This window comes from Harpia harpyja, chromosome Z (assembly GCF_026419915.1).
Source record: "Harpia harpyja isolate bHarHar1 chromosome Z, bHarHar1 primary haplotype, whole genome shotgun sequence".
NCBI lineage: Eukaryota > Metazoa > Chordata > Aves > Accipitriformes > Accipitridae > Harpia > Harpia harpyja.
In genome coordinates this window covers 22,454,749-22,467,754 of record NC_068969.1, presented here as the reverse complement: position 1 = coordinate 22,467,754, position 13,006 = coordinate 22,454,749, and the positions used below count along the sequence as shown (strand labels likewise).

General features: G+C 42.3%; 1 protein-coding gene across 8 annotated transcripts in view; it reads right to left on the bottom strand.

The window, feature by feature from the left end:
• Positions 1-13,006, bottom strand: part of LOC128137068 (contactin-4) — a 351,999-nt gene that overhangs the window by 94,594 nt on the left and 244,399 nt on the right. The window lies entirely within an intron of this gene.

Below are 13,006 nucleotides of genomic sequence, written 5' to 3'. Positions count from 1 at the left end.
TTTGTCATGAGGGCTGTTAATATCTTTGGAGAACCACGTTCAGTGTTTACTGAAACTGGTGAACTTTGCCCAGGATTAGATTTGCTGCCACTTAGTTTCATGCACCTCTGGTTTAAACTTAAAATTTTTGGCATTAGGCTCAACCCAGCAATGATCCAGCTGCTCTTGGACCAGGATCTCTGGGAAGCGTCAGTCCCCCCAGCCGTACCCCTTACCAACAGAAACGTAACCTTGAACTGCACCAACCAACGATGACGCTCCAGACACTTGAAAAGTTGTGTTGCTGGGCCTGCCGAGAGAGATACTGATCCATTGAAAAAGAGAATTATGAATGGAAAGCTTATTTCTGCTAAGGAAACTTCCTAGGAAATTATCAGATGGGCAATCCTGGAATGAAACACCACCCCCGCCCCCCAGCATAAAGAAGTACCCACGGTTAGTTGTCACAGCTGATTTATGGTGAAATTAAGATGTCAGGAAAATCTTACCGAGCACGCAGTGTAACGTGCCATGTAACTACATCAAGCTAACCTTAAAAAAGAGCAACAATGCAGAAAGCACTCACAAGTGGGTAAATAACTATATATTTGCTGCAACCTTTACCCCTACTAATCACGCAACACCGTACTTCTGGAAGCCAGGAGACGTGTGCTTGCTCTCCTGTGACACCAATTCAAGCCTAGATGATTTCACAGCGTTTCCCACTGAGCAATGTATAGATCTGTATGATGCTGTCTCTGTTTGTAAGTTGATTTCAATGAGGGAATTCCAGTTAAAAGAACAATAGCTTGATATGGTCCACAGAGTGGCATCAACATCCTTCCAAAGAAACACTCATCTTCACCTGACAGCCAGAGATAAAGTACCTCCGTGGCAGATACTGTCAGTAGTAAATGGAAAGGAGAGAGAGGAGAGATTGGCCAGAAAAAAAGATAAAGGGGGCTGGACTGAAGCTGCTAATTACTTATGGGCAAACATCAAATGAGCATAAATACACTGTAAGCTGGGCACATGCATAAACGATGCCTACACTGACTTTTAATTCTGCACTGTATTTTTGCTGTGCAAGATTCAATCATTGCTTGTATTTTCCAGGCTTGTTCTACGTAAAGTGCTACACATACCACCTTAAAGAATGACTCACAGATTTAATCTGTCTGTTTGTTTTCTGTTTAAAGTCAGAGAGAGTTAGCGTAAAAATCTCTTTTTTGTGCACTTGCTTCAGTAAAGCTAAAGGTCCCTGGGCTTGTTTTAAAACATATTTCAATGTGACCTAGCTAATCCTTTAATACCAGCTTTCACTACCTTTGATCAGCCTCCTACTGTAGCTAGAAGAGATTAGATCAAACCTTTAAAAAAAGAAAGTTGGTTGCAGAGAATTTTCTTACTGCAGTGAATTAATATTATGATCAACTCCAGGGCTGAAATATCTGGCCAAGCAGCGCGGGTGGTATGTCCTTTAGGGGAGATCTCTGTACGGACAGGCACCGCTACGTGATGCTGTGGCACTTGCCTGTAGTACACAGGCAAAAAATTTTCTCTTCACATATTTGATAGATAAACAGCATTTTGATATCTACCAGCTGAAAACAACATCATGGTTGCACATTTAGCCATTCTATATGTATCAGGTGACAGAAAATGCCAAAACCAATACCCCCATTTATTTCCCAACAACAAAATATCACCTCCATAGGAAGGAGTGCTCATGCAGCCAGCACTATTGACTTCCCATTCAGGGATCTGGAAACCCATATTTGATTGCAAAAGTGGAGATACATCAATGCTGTGTTTGTGTCAACAACACACTTTCTGCTATGACCATCTCAAGGGAGCTGAAAGTAGATCAGCCTCCCTGGCTGCTTCCGAGAGCTTTGTCCGAAGAGGCCAGCTAAAGCTGGGTTTGGAGGGTAAGGGTGGTTGCAACATGGCTAGCAGAGCCTGGGAGCTAGACTCAGATCTCTAATTTATTTTATAACGAGATCACAAGATGTTACAACTTTCGATAAATGCCTATTGACTGAATTCTGTCAGACGACAGATTTCACTCATCTTTAGCCAGCCCATGCCAGCTCTACCCCCTTTCAATACCATTTCAATCTTCATTTAGTGGCAACTGCAACTGAACAGGGGAATAAACCACATGACTAGCTCACAGATGATTTCTTTTTAAAGATGTCATGAGCTGTCACTGATAAATAAAAAAATCCGTTAATGTCATGTTCTTCATTATTTTGGTATTTCCAAGGTCTTTACTGGAGAGTTGAGCCTCTTCCCTTCTAGTTCTCTGGGAGGGCAGCATGTGTTTACAAACCCCAGAAGACCTACCTCACTGCCTGTCTGCGACAGCCCAGCTGGAGCACAATCTTAAAATGGTAGGTGGTTGGTATGAAGCTTGCAGCAGTGCCGACACTGAAGGCGATAAATGACGTATGCCAGTCGAAAATTTGGGTCTGAATGCCAGTGCCAAAGTCTGTTCTTGACTGCGACCCTGTTTTGCAGCTCTTGTTCAGGAAACCCATCCCTGCTGAAATGGGGCAGATCACATACACCAACTCAGGTGCTTAAATTAGTGTAAAGCTAAAATGAGCTTGGAATTTGTGTTACTGGAAATATTTGTAATTTCATAAATTTCTCAATTAAAACAGCACTGCGTGTTCTCTGCGCTATCAGAAATATGAAGCCAAAGCATTCCCAAATTAGGGAAGAATTTATCCTTAATCCCTTATCCTCAAATATGTTGATAAACTTGTGCACAAACTGAATCAGCAGTTTTAGAGAAAGGATTATGTCAGATTAATTTTAATCTAATCCATTTCTCTCTCCTGAGAAGCTTTTTACTTCTTGCTTTTAATAATTTAAACAGTGACTGTGGCATAGTATAAAAAAAAAAATGATGGGAGATGCACTTTAAGGGGAAGTTACAACTCTCAATAACTTCTTATTTAAATGAGAGTTTCATATGCCTAATTTTAAGTTTAATGAAACACATTTTTGCTGAACTGTAATAATCTTCAACACATGGAACCAGACGCAGAAGAATGACACCCTCCTGCAGTTCCCAGAGCTAGCAAGGAAGCCCCGTGTCTGACTCAGCCGCTCTCTAATGTGGCTACGGAAAGAGACACCTCAAGTGAATTTTGGGCTGTCAAGAAGAAATGCTGCCAGGCTGCTTCGATCCGGCTGCAGCTTTCAGGAGTGTCACTCCACTTCTCATGAGCTGGGACCTTGCCTCGGAGTTACGCTGCAAGGCGCTAGGAATTGGCAGGTTTGGGGAAGTTATTTTCTGGTTCTTGGCCTGAGATAAGTCACTCAGACACTTTATGAGCTCAATAACTTATGCTCTGGAAACCACTTTTAAAATGTGGACACTTCTTTGGACATGGGAATTTGACTGCTATATGGAGATGTGTGAGTGGCACTCATTATTAAGAGGAAAAAATGGTAACAGATTCAGATATTTTTGATGCTGCACTGCTCTCCTCATGGTCTTCTCCATCTCCCACACGTCTCCAATATGCACGCTGCATCCTCCTCCAGTGCGCAATACCTAGACAAATCCTGTTTGAATTTCTTTTTTTCCTATTCCATGAAAGACATGTCTGAGCTGCTGAGCCCCAGCTCGTGGGGAACACCACCCTACTGTGGCATTTTCCTGTTTGTTTGGAAATCAAGCTTTCCCTCCACCATTCCCCACATCCTGCAAGCAGAACTCTCCATGCACAACGTGGTTTAACTCCTGCCCTGCAAACCAGAGAGGTCTGCAACACCTCCTGGTTCTGCATGTACCACATCTGCCAACACCGACCCCACTGCCTTTGCCACATTCAAACATGTCGAAAGCATCACTGTAGTGCTAATGCAAAATATTTCACTGATTCCTTTTTCTTTCCCAGCCCCAAGGGACAGTTTACCTGCTCATATTTTCGTTCCAACCTCTGGAGCGATCCATGAAAGGCTGCTCAGTGACCTTGCAGCATTTTGATAAATAGTTGAACCAACTTGCAACCAGCTTAGCAGATTTTTTGCTTGGTTTCCTAGAGAAATGGAACTTTCACAACCATGTTGCCCATCCATCTGTGAGATACTCCTCTCTAAATTAGCTTCTCACTAATTGGAACCAAATCTGACCAAGCAGCAAAGGCTTAAGAAGACATTAAGATAGGAAAGAAAGAGGAGAAACTATTATTGCCTCAATAAGGAGAAGTTCAGCACTTTGGCAGTCTGCTTGGCAAGAGGCAACTGCCCGGGCCTGGACATGTGGGCTGTGCAAGAAGCACATTTTTGAAAAGTTCTAGGCATACCACACTGGAAGAAACTGCAGGAAAATAAAAGCTGGATATTAAGGTTACTGTAGTGGAGTGGGGACATAAAATGTTCCAGGTTACCTGCTATGTAAGAACTAGGATGAGGATGCCATAACAAACACAGAAAAGTAACAGAACTTGTAGGGTTGAACTTTCCATTCCTCTGAAGATTTCTTATTAAGGGGAATGCACCACAAGAAAAAGATCTGGTACTGAGAAGCTGATTTAACACTTAGGGGAACATGTGCTTCAAGGCTTTTGCCCAAAGCAATTCTGAATTGGTCATCCAGCAGAAATGCTAGATGCGTTCACGCAGTGGCATAAATGTTGCAGAGCAGGCAGATGCTGCCTGGGCAAAATGAAATAATCCCCTGCTATTAGGCAGACATTATGTGGAAATGTCCTTGGCCTCTTTGGCTATGAGTAATTTCTTCCCTTTGCATTACCTCTTTCAAGGCTGACTGTTTTCCAAAGTTTTAACATAAACTTCACTTAATGACGACTGTAAGGACACCAATGGAGAATATTACAAACATTTGTTCCCATTGTTACAACGTCTCTAAACGTTTATTAATAATGTATTAATTCTTCATAAGTGACAAATGAAAAGGCAGTGTGACAGTTTTCAAAGAAGAGAGAAAAACAACTGTAAGGTTGGCGCTATAGGATGGGGAATAAAAGGGCACAAATACTTGACAGCAACTGAAGAAAACTCTGTTCCAAAGCACTCCCTGCTGAGCAGCACTGCTTGGGGAGTGAAAGCCCCAGACGTTGATCCTCTGATGGTATGAAAATGCCTGATAATTGCCTTTTTCCTTCTGCACTGCTCTGATCGGTTTTCCCAGTTTTTCTCCCCTTCTTCCTTGTACTATGCAGCTGGGGCTGTATAAGCATGAGAGAATACGAGATGTGATTTCTGCGGTAGATTACTTATGAGACAAACCCCTCAAACCATTCATCACATAATAGAGGCCATCAGCCATACTTACAGCCAAAACATTTTCACTGTTTCCAGCCCATGAAGTGCCCATCATCACTTTAAAAAAAAAAAATAATAGAAGGAGAGAAAAACTGACCAGACGAGTAAGCACAACCTAATCATTTTTCTGCAGAGCACAGACGTGGTCTTAGCACCACTGTAATCAGTAAAGTGCTTTCTGAAAACATGTCTGGTGTCTACACTTCACTACCTACCGTACAGCATGAAAGGCTGAGATTGAGATGAAATCAGAATTGCCATCTCTTCTGTCAAATGCTAAAATTTAGTTAGTTCTACTTGATTAAGCTGTGCAACAGAACTAAAAGTTCTTCTAGCTACTGGGAAAAAAAAAGGCAGGAGAGAACAAGAAAACCTGAACACATCCATTATGTGAAAAGATGTGAGAATAATTCTCTGTCAACATTTCAGCTCACAGACACAGACTCCACGGCTGTGTTTCCAACAGGAGTAATGGCATCAGATGGGAAAGAGTTATTTGAACAACTGAGCTTTAATGAATCCCCTCCTCTTTGGGAAGATGGACATTTACAAGCACATTGAGAACACGGGCACTGCAGAGAGACAGAAAACTTACTTTCCTTTAACTCTTGCCTTTGATCAGTCAGAGGGACACAGTTCCCAGTCGCTCAAGAAGGTCGCCCAACTCCGCAGCAAGGAGCAGAGGGACAAGGTGTCCAGGGAATTGAGATTCAGGACTAGGAATCATGTTGGGAAGGTTCAGTTCCTGGGTCACCAGGAAATTTGTTAGAGGCCCTAAGCAAGTGGGCAGGAGAAGACATGTCCTGTAGAAACATCAGCAGGTTTCCATCTGCATATCTAAGCACTTTGCCATCTAAAAAAACCTATCAGCTGACTTACTTGTTGCATAGATTACTGAGATAAATTAGGAGGAGTGACAATAAATATGCCACAGATGTCATGAGTCATGGCATGGGGTACAGACAGAGAGATGTCAGAATAAGATGTACCTCTAGGGAGGGAACACAAAATTTAAATAATCAAGTAATTAAGAGATCATTTTCACCAGTTCTCTGTGTACATTTGCCATTTCTCACAGTACTTGGAAACCCCATCTCTAACTCTATAGCATTTTCCCACAAGGGCAGGAAGGCAAATGTCATGAGAACATCATGTATATAAATCTTTCTAAAGATGAACCAAGAGAAAATGGGGGGGGGGGGGGGGGGTGGTGGTGGTGGTGAAGGAAATCTTAAAAGACAAGTTCATTTATCTTCCCAAAGAAGGGAGGGGGGAAGGATTTACAGACTCGTTTGTTCTGCATGCTTATGGGTGTGCTACCAGCCTGTCAAGAGAGACGTGCATAACCTTTCTAGGATTGTATTTTTTTAATCTCTAGACTCACAATGAAATGCCAGGGATCTTAGAAGGTATTTCAAAACTGCAGTTATTAAAATATTAACTAACCCTGCCCTGACTATCAAATAAATCTAGTAAAAGTGGCAGCTAAATGACTCAGTTCCCACAAACTTAAATGAAAAGAACTATTTGGCACAAAGGAATATTTTGGTCTTACAATTTGGAGATAAAGTTAAAAGCACAGTGACCTCCAAATATTTCCCAGGCGTATCCCCTATGGAACGCAACTTATATTCAGAGCCTTGAGAAACAAAAGCGAGTGTTTGCTTTGGTTTGGGGGGATTTTTGTTTGTTTCAATTAAGTTTATCTTAACAAATAAATGTATCTTGCCAAATTTGATTAACAATACTGAAAAAAAGCAAACAATAAAAGCTAATCTGTTTCCTCCTGCAAAGCTCCTCTCAAAAGGAAAACATTTTCACCAACAGCTTCAGTTGAACACTCTATTTTACATTTTGAAATGCTTCATGGTTTCTAAACATATCTAAACGTAATAAAAAGGCTTAAAAATACAATGGAATGAAACACTTCGGACAAACCAAAGGTTGTTTTGGTTTTTTTTCTTCTGTTTTGGCTAGCAACTCCCCCCCCAATCGATTACTCCTACAGCTCTTCTGAAGAACAACAGCAGATGGTATTGATCTAGCAGGGCTTTGAAAATGTAAAGCAATATAGCATTGTTTTATGGTACCCGAATTATAGAGCTCATCCTAAGACATGCTGCGATACCTTAACTAGTCTCATCAAAAAAGTCATGAAAACTTTTTGATGTTCCTCCCATTTCCAAACCCGTTATTGTGATTCAGTTACTGGGGACTGCCCAGTTAATGCTATGGTAGCGGCCAGTGGCTGTGATGGGGACCCTTGTGTGTTTGTTGCAACAAAACCAAAGCCAAATTTTAGCTCCATACTTACTTTCAGGACTTTTGACTGTTCTCTCTTGTCCACCTAAATACCTACAGCTCCTCATTGTGCTGTTACACAGGCCCTGAATGCCATGTCCCCATAGTAATGTTTACTCTTACATTATTTCTTTTGTAGAGCTTCACAGGTAGAATCGTCGACACACGAGCATCGTTAGGTTTTTGATTAAAAAAGCAGCGGACAGAATGAGGGAAAACCCTTCACATGCAGAGTAATTATCTCAGAAAAATGCTAACAACCCAAGTAGGTTTCTACTAGTTCTTACACTGATTTAGTGCATATAAGCGAACAAATGGGGAAGGTGGGAAAACTGAAAACTCCTAACAGACAAGGCGCCATAAATACGACAGGACTGGCTTCAGGGTCTCAGGCATATACTGCTCCAAGAGCAGAAAATACGACAGAAGCAAATGTTTGATTTGCATTTATTCTGGTTTTCAGTCCACCGACTTCCCAAGCTCCAGATGAACATTTATTTTCCAAATTTCCAGCACTCAGCAAGCACTTCATCATAGGAGGCAATCGCATCATTATGCTGCTTAACAAAATGTAACACCAGGATGCACTGACCTGACAAAATAGGGACTCCCCGCTGAAACCATGCTGCAAGAAATACACATTTCATTTTCATCTTGGAGGACCGGGGGTAAGCCTAGATTCATATGCTGAATCTCCAACTCATATTAAACTAAAAATTGGGACAATACATGGCGATGCCCAAATTGCTCTGTGCAAGCTGTACGCAGCCCACTTTCTGATGCTGAAAATACTTGTTAATCATTTGGACTCATTTTCAGGGTGAATTTCTTGCAACATTTGAACAGTAGGAAGCCCTTTATTTGGCATCATTAAGAAGAAAAAAAAAAAAAAAAAGAAACCTGCAACAACTAATGTATGTAGGCCAACATAATGTCACTTTTAGCTGCCAGCTCTTTAAATATGGATGTTTCCAAGTAGCAAAGTATTAGAGTGAGCTCCAGTTGAAAGGATAAAGGTCTGGATGCAGATCGACAATTTTTTAGTAAAATCCACAATTTTTGAGACCAAGACAACCAATGACACAACAGTGGGCAGGAAATAATTTCCTTCTAATTTCCTATTTTTCTTTTATCAAATCCTTTCAGTTAAGGGGGCTCTAAGCCTTGCCACTTGAGCAACCTCAAAACGGAGAAGACACTGGCACTGAGCCCCCCTCAGACATTTGGGAAGTCTTCCCCATCAGGAAAAAATTCTCAAGCCTGTGTCTCCAACACCCAGAAGGATATCCTAAGCTCTGTGCTCAGGAACTGGCCAGGACGGTTTTCTTCCAGGCTTCTACTATTCTAGTGAATACCCTCATCATCAAAGCAACAGCTATTCTCAGATGGAATAGTTTTGCTTTCTTTAAAATTATTTTTTTAAGATTTCATTTTCAATGCAGATCAGAAACTGAAGTAAAAAATAATAATAATATAAAAGTATATTCCCCCCGCCGCCGACAGTCCTACGCCTCAGCGGTGGTCATTAATGTCCCCAGGCACTTTTGCAAGGATGATGAAGTTAGGTTTGCTGCCCTAATCAAATTCCAAAATAAGTAATTGCATTTTCTCTATCTTATTGCCACTCGCACTTTTAACGAGATATTATTTTTCACTTCTAACCTGAATGTTTTTTACTGTTGCACTACGATGTTAAATACTTGCAATGTTATATCCCAGCAGCGGGATAGTGGGGTATTGGAAGGAACTGATGTCTACAGCTTTGCTTTGCAAACACTGCCTTGGACCCTGGGGATGGAAGCTGCCCATGAAACACAGTGGTTTTCTGACATGCAGCTACTTCCCAGTGATATGTGATATTCTCTTATGAACCTCCATCTGCCAAGAGCTGGAATAGGAGATAGCTGTGGTAATTGTGCAGTGACTGCTAGGGACCAAATAGCTTCAATTACACTGGGAGACATGCAGTTGGCTAGCGGAAATGCGATGCACACGACTGAAAAGCATTAACTTTGGGGTTGTGACTTTTAAAACTCATCCTTATTTCTAACCTTAGGAGGAAGGAAAAAGAGGATGAAAAAGTAAAAGAAAATATTGCCATAGAGAAGATTAATTCCTGGAGAACAAGGGTCTCAGTCTGAATTAACTGGAGCTATTTTGACTTTCCATTTAATACTTTCTATGCAAACCAGAAAACAACAACCGGCATAACTCCAGCCCAGCTTAGTTACAAAATCGTAATACTACAATTTAGACTAATTGTGGATCTAGCTACAATTAAGATCATTTTCTAGCTGGAATACAGCAGGTCATAGATAGTGGTCATGTAGGAAGTCATCTCTCATCCAAATGAGTGAGGGAAATAATTACCCTTCAGTTTTCTGCCTTTCTGGGCACCAGAAACGCGCTTTCCTCCTGGTCACCGTAAGATGCTCTTTCCCACATACTGAACCCAAACCAGAAATAATGCCAGCACCTTTCTGGAATGTTTTTGTATCATCAGTACCTACACTCAGACCAAAACTTTTCCCTGTATCACCTGAGCAAATGCACCACAATTTCCTTCTCACAGCCTACACGAACCACCACCGGCCCCTGCATCTCCACGCAAGGCGTTCATGCTGCAAAGATCTCTTACGGCAAAATAGAAAACTCTCAGTAACCACAGAGTGAAGCTTTGCTAAGGAGACAAAGACAAATGTGTATGATTCCTGCCTCATCTCTGCATTGCCTGTGCAGTCCCCGTGTCCCTCTAGGAGATGGCAGCCTACTTGCCTGGGGAGAAACGGGAGGCAGCACCCCACAGCCACTGGTGCCAGCAGGAGCAGGCTGGGCAGGTGGGGTTAGTTCTAACTGTAAAAGGGCATAAAACCTCATGCCTCAGCTCTTCAGAGCAGTGCAGCTCAGTACCCAGTCACCCCAGGCCTTCCTGGATTTGGTCCGTTGACACTATCCATGTTTGTGCAGCACAATTAGTTTGGGATAGGATGAGGGTGAGCACCGCTCTTCAGTCTCATGTCCAAGCCACTCAGATGAACGGGGTTTAAGGATCACAAAGCATTTCTGTTCCAAATCGTCCCTCCTTTCTTCACTATGGAAATGAAGCTAATAATGATACTTCACCCACAGCACTGCAGACTGCAAATGAGTTCGTGGCTGATCCACAATCCATCTTCAGTGGTTTGTAATATCTAGCTTTGGCAGCTGCCTCATCAGATGTGTCAATAAGACCCACCTGCAGGGGCTGAGAGGCAAGCTCCATCCACCCAGACCAGAGGGCACATAATTTTGGGGAATAATTAACACTATAGGAGCCACTCTCGTAAAAGTTAGATGCTGTGATAACGAGTCATTTTGTGGACGTGATATCACAGATTCAAGAGCAACCTTCAAGTAATGAACATCAGAAATCTGAGATACTGAAACTCTCCTGATAATCTCTGAACTAAAAAGAAAACTGGCATCTGAAGTCAAAAGGTGAGAGGCCCTAGCTGAATAAATTAAGCGAGTAGATATGTTTGGCAGCTAGTCAGATGCAAGCGAAGAAGCTCCTTAAGCACTTGTCTCCTCCTATCTGAGCAATAAAAGCAGCCTAACAGCAAACAGCTCACCAGGCCATTTTCATTCAGCTGATGAGGACAGACAGATTTCAAAACAGGATCACAAATTTCTTTAAAAGGGACACAGACCCATAAAAGGTGACCACTTGTTCACAACGTACCAAAAAACTCCCTGATGAAAGAGCCAGCCGCAACGGCTGGTTGTTGAGCGCGGTGGTTAGTGGCACGACACATAGCGCTTGTCAGGCACACACGGACCATGCCTGAAATGGTGTCCAAAAAGAAGAGATGACTGATTCCCTTTCTAACACTTTTTTTGATATAAATGTAACAGTGCAATATGTGTTCAGGAAGTCAGCCAACATAGGACTGGTATATTTAAAACAAATTTGTGCTAAACTGAAAGAATTGGTTTGTATTTTCTAAACATTTATACCATCCTCCCTGAAGTAAACTGCACCAAAGTACATGCTACTTTATTTAATATAATTGGCTGTTTGTAAACTCTGCTTTGGATCTATTTTTTCCCCCTACCAAATTTTGCCTTTGCCACTGAGAAAGCCCTGTCTTTCTTAGTGCCGTTAATACAAACTGCTTGTAAACCTCCTCACACACATGCCAGAGTCAATGATGCTGACTCTTCTCAGAGAAGGGCCTTTGGCAGGTACCACACACTGCCAGAAGAGATCATTGCAGGGCAGATGCAGACAGCAGCTATTGTGGTCTTCCCTTTCATCTCCTTGTTAACTACTTCGTAACATAAAGAAATATATTGAGAGTCTAGAGAACACCAAACACTTTGGTGTTAAAATTCAGAAGCTACGTGACTGACTGGTGTTCTCCAGACTCTCAATGTATTTATACAGTCCTTTTGCTGTACTTAAAATCCTAAGACAATCTAGAGTAGAAAGTTGTAAATATCCTTCATGTCAATGAGAGCTGAACACCTTTCCCTCCCAACCCTCCCTCCCCGGGGTGGGTGCACTGTGCCATTGACTCTCCACCCCCCAGGATAACCTAGGTTAGAAGCGTGGTTATGGAAAATGCCCAGGGAATACAGAAGAGCACGACACAAATGCCTGAAGGATTCAGGACTGAACCTGCCCAGCTTGGCGAGATCTGAAACCTACACCCCTTGTTGAACCCCAGGTGATGCCTGATGAGCTGGTCAGGTGTCTGCAGCCTTTTCCCCAGATCCTACCTGCTCAGGCACAGTGTGAGACCCAAGGTGCCGCCTGGGTCAGTGACCAAGGAACAGGGGCAAGGCAAACGCAAAGATATCTGCACAGCTCTGCCATGGCCAGGCGTGGGGTGGGACAGATCCAGTAATTGCCATGGGTACCAGTTTCCATAACCATATGGGACATACATGCCATTGCCCCTGCTCTAAACAGCAAGTATAATGTCGACAGGTGCGCAAATGACAGATTAGTAAGACTTTAAGAGGAGATCCATCATTTTATAATACAACTATAGCAAAACATACTCTGTAGAGTGCACTAAGACCACTCTAACACCACAGATTTTTTTTTTTTTGCCTGTCTGCTACTACAGCTTTTCCATTTCTCCATGAAAGTCAGAAATCTGCCTCTTTCTGAGGCATTAGAGATACAAGTGACTGTCAAGAGAAGACAGGTTACATCATTTTCTGCACAGTCTGTATTGCTGGACACTCAACAAGCCCTGACTTACAGTTAGCACCTGTCTCTGTAATAATAATGGATTTAAATGTATCACCAGACAAGAACAATAGTGCACACAGTGGTAAACCTTCAGGGACTTCTGGTAGCAGAGTTTCTCCATCATTCTGTCTGGACCTCCAGATTATGGTTTCCAGAAAACCAGGTGTAGGTGTGAAC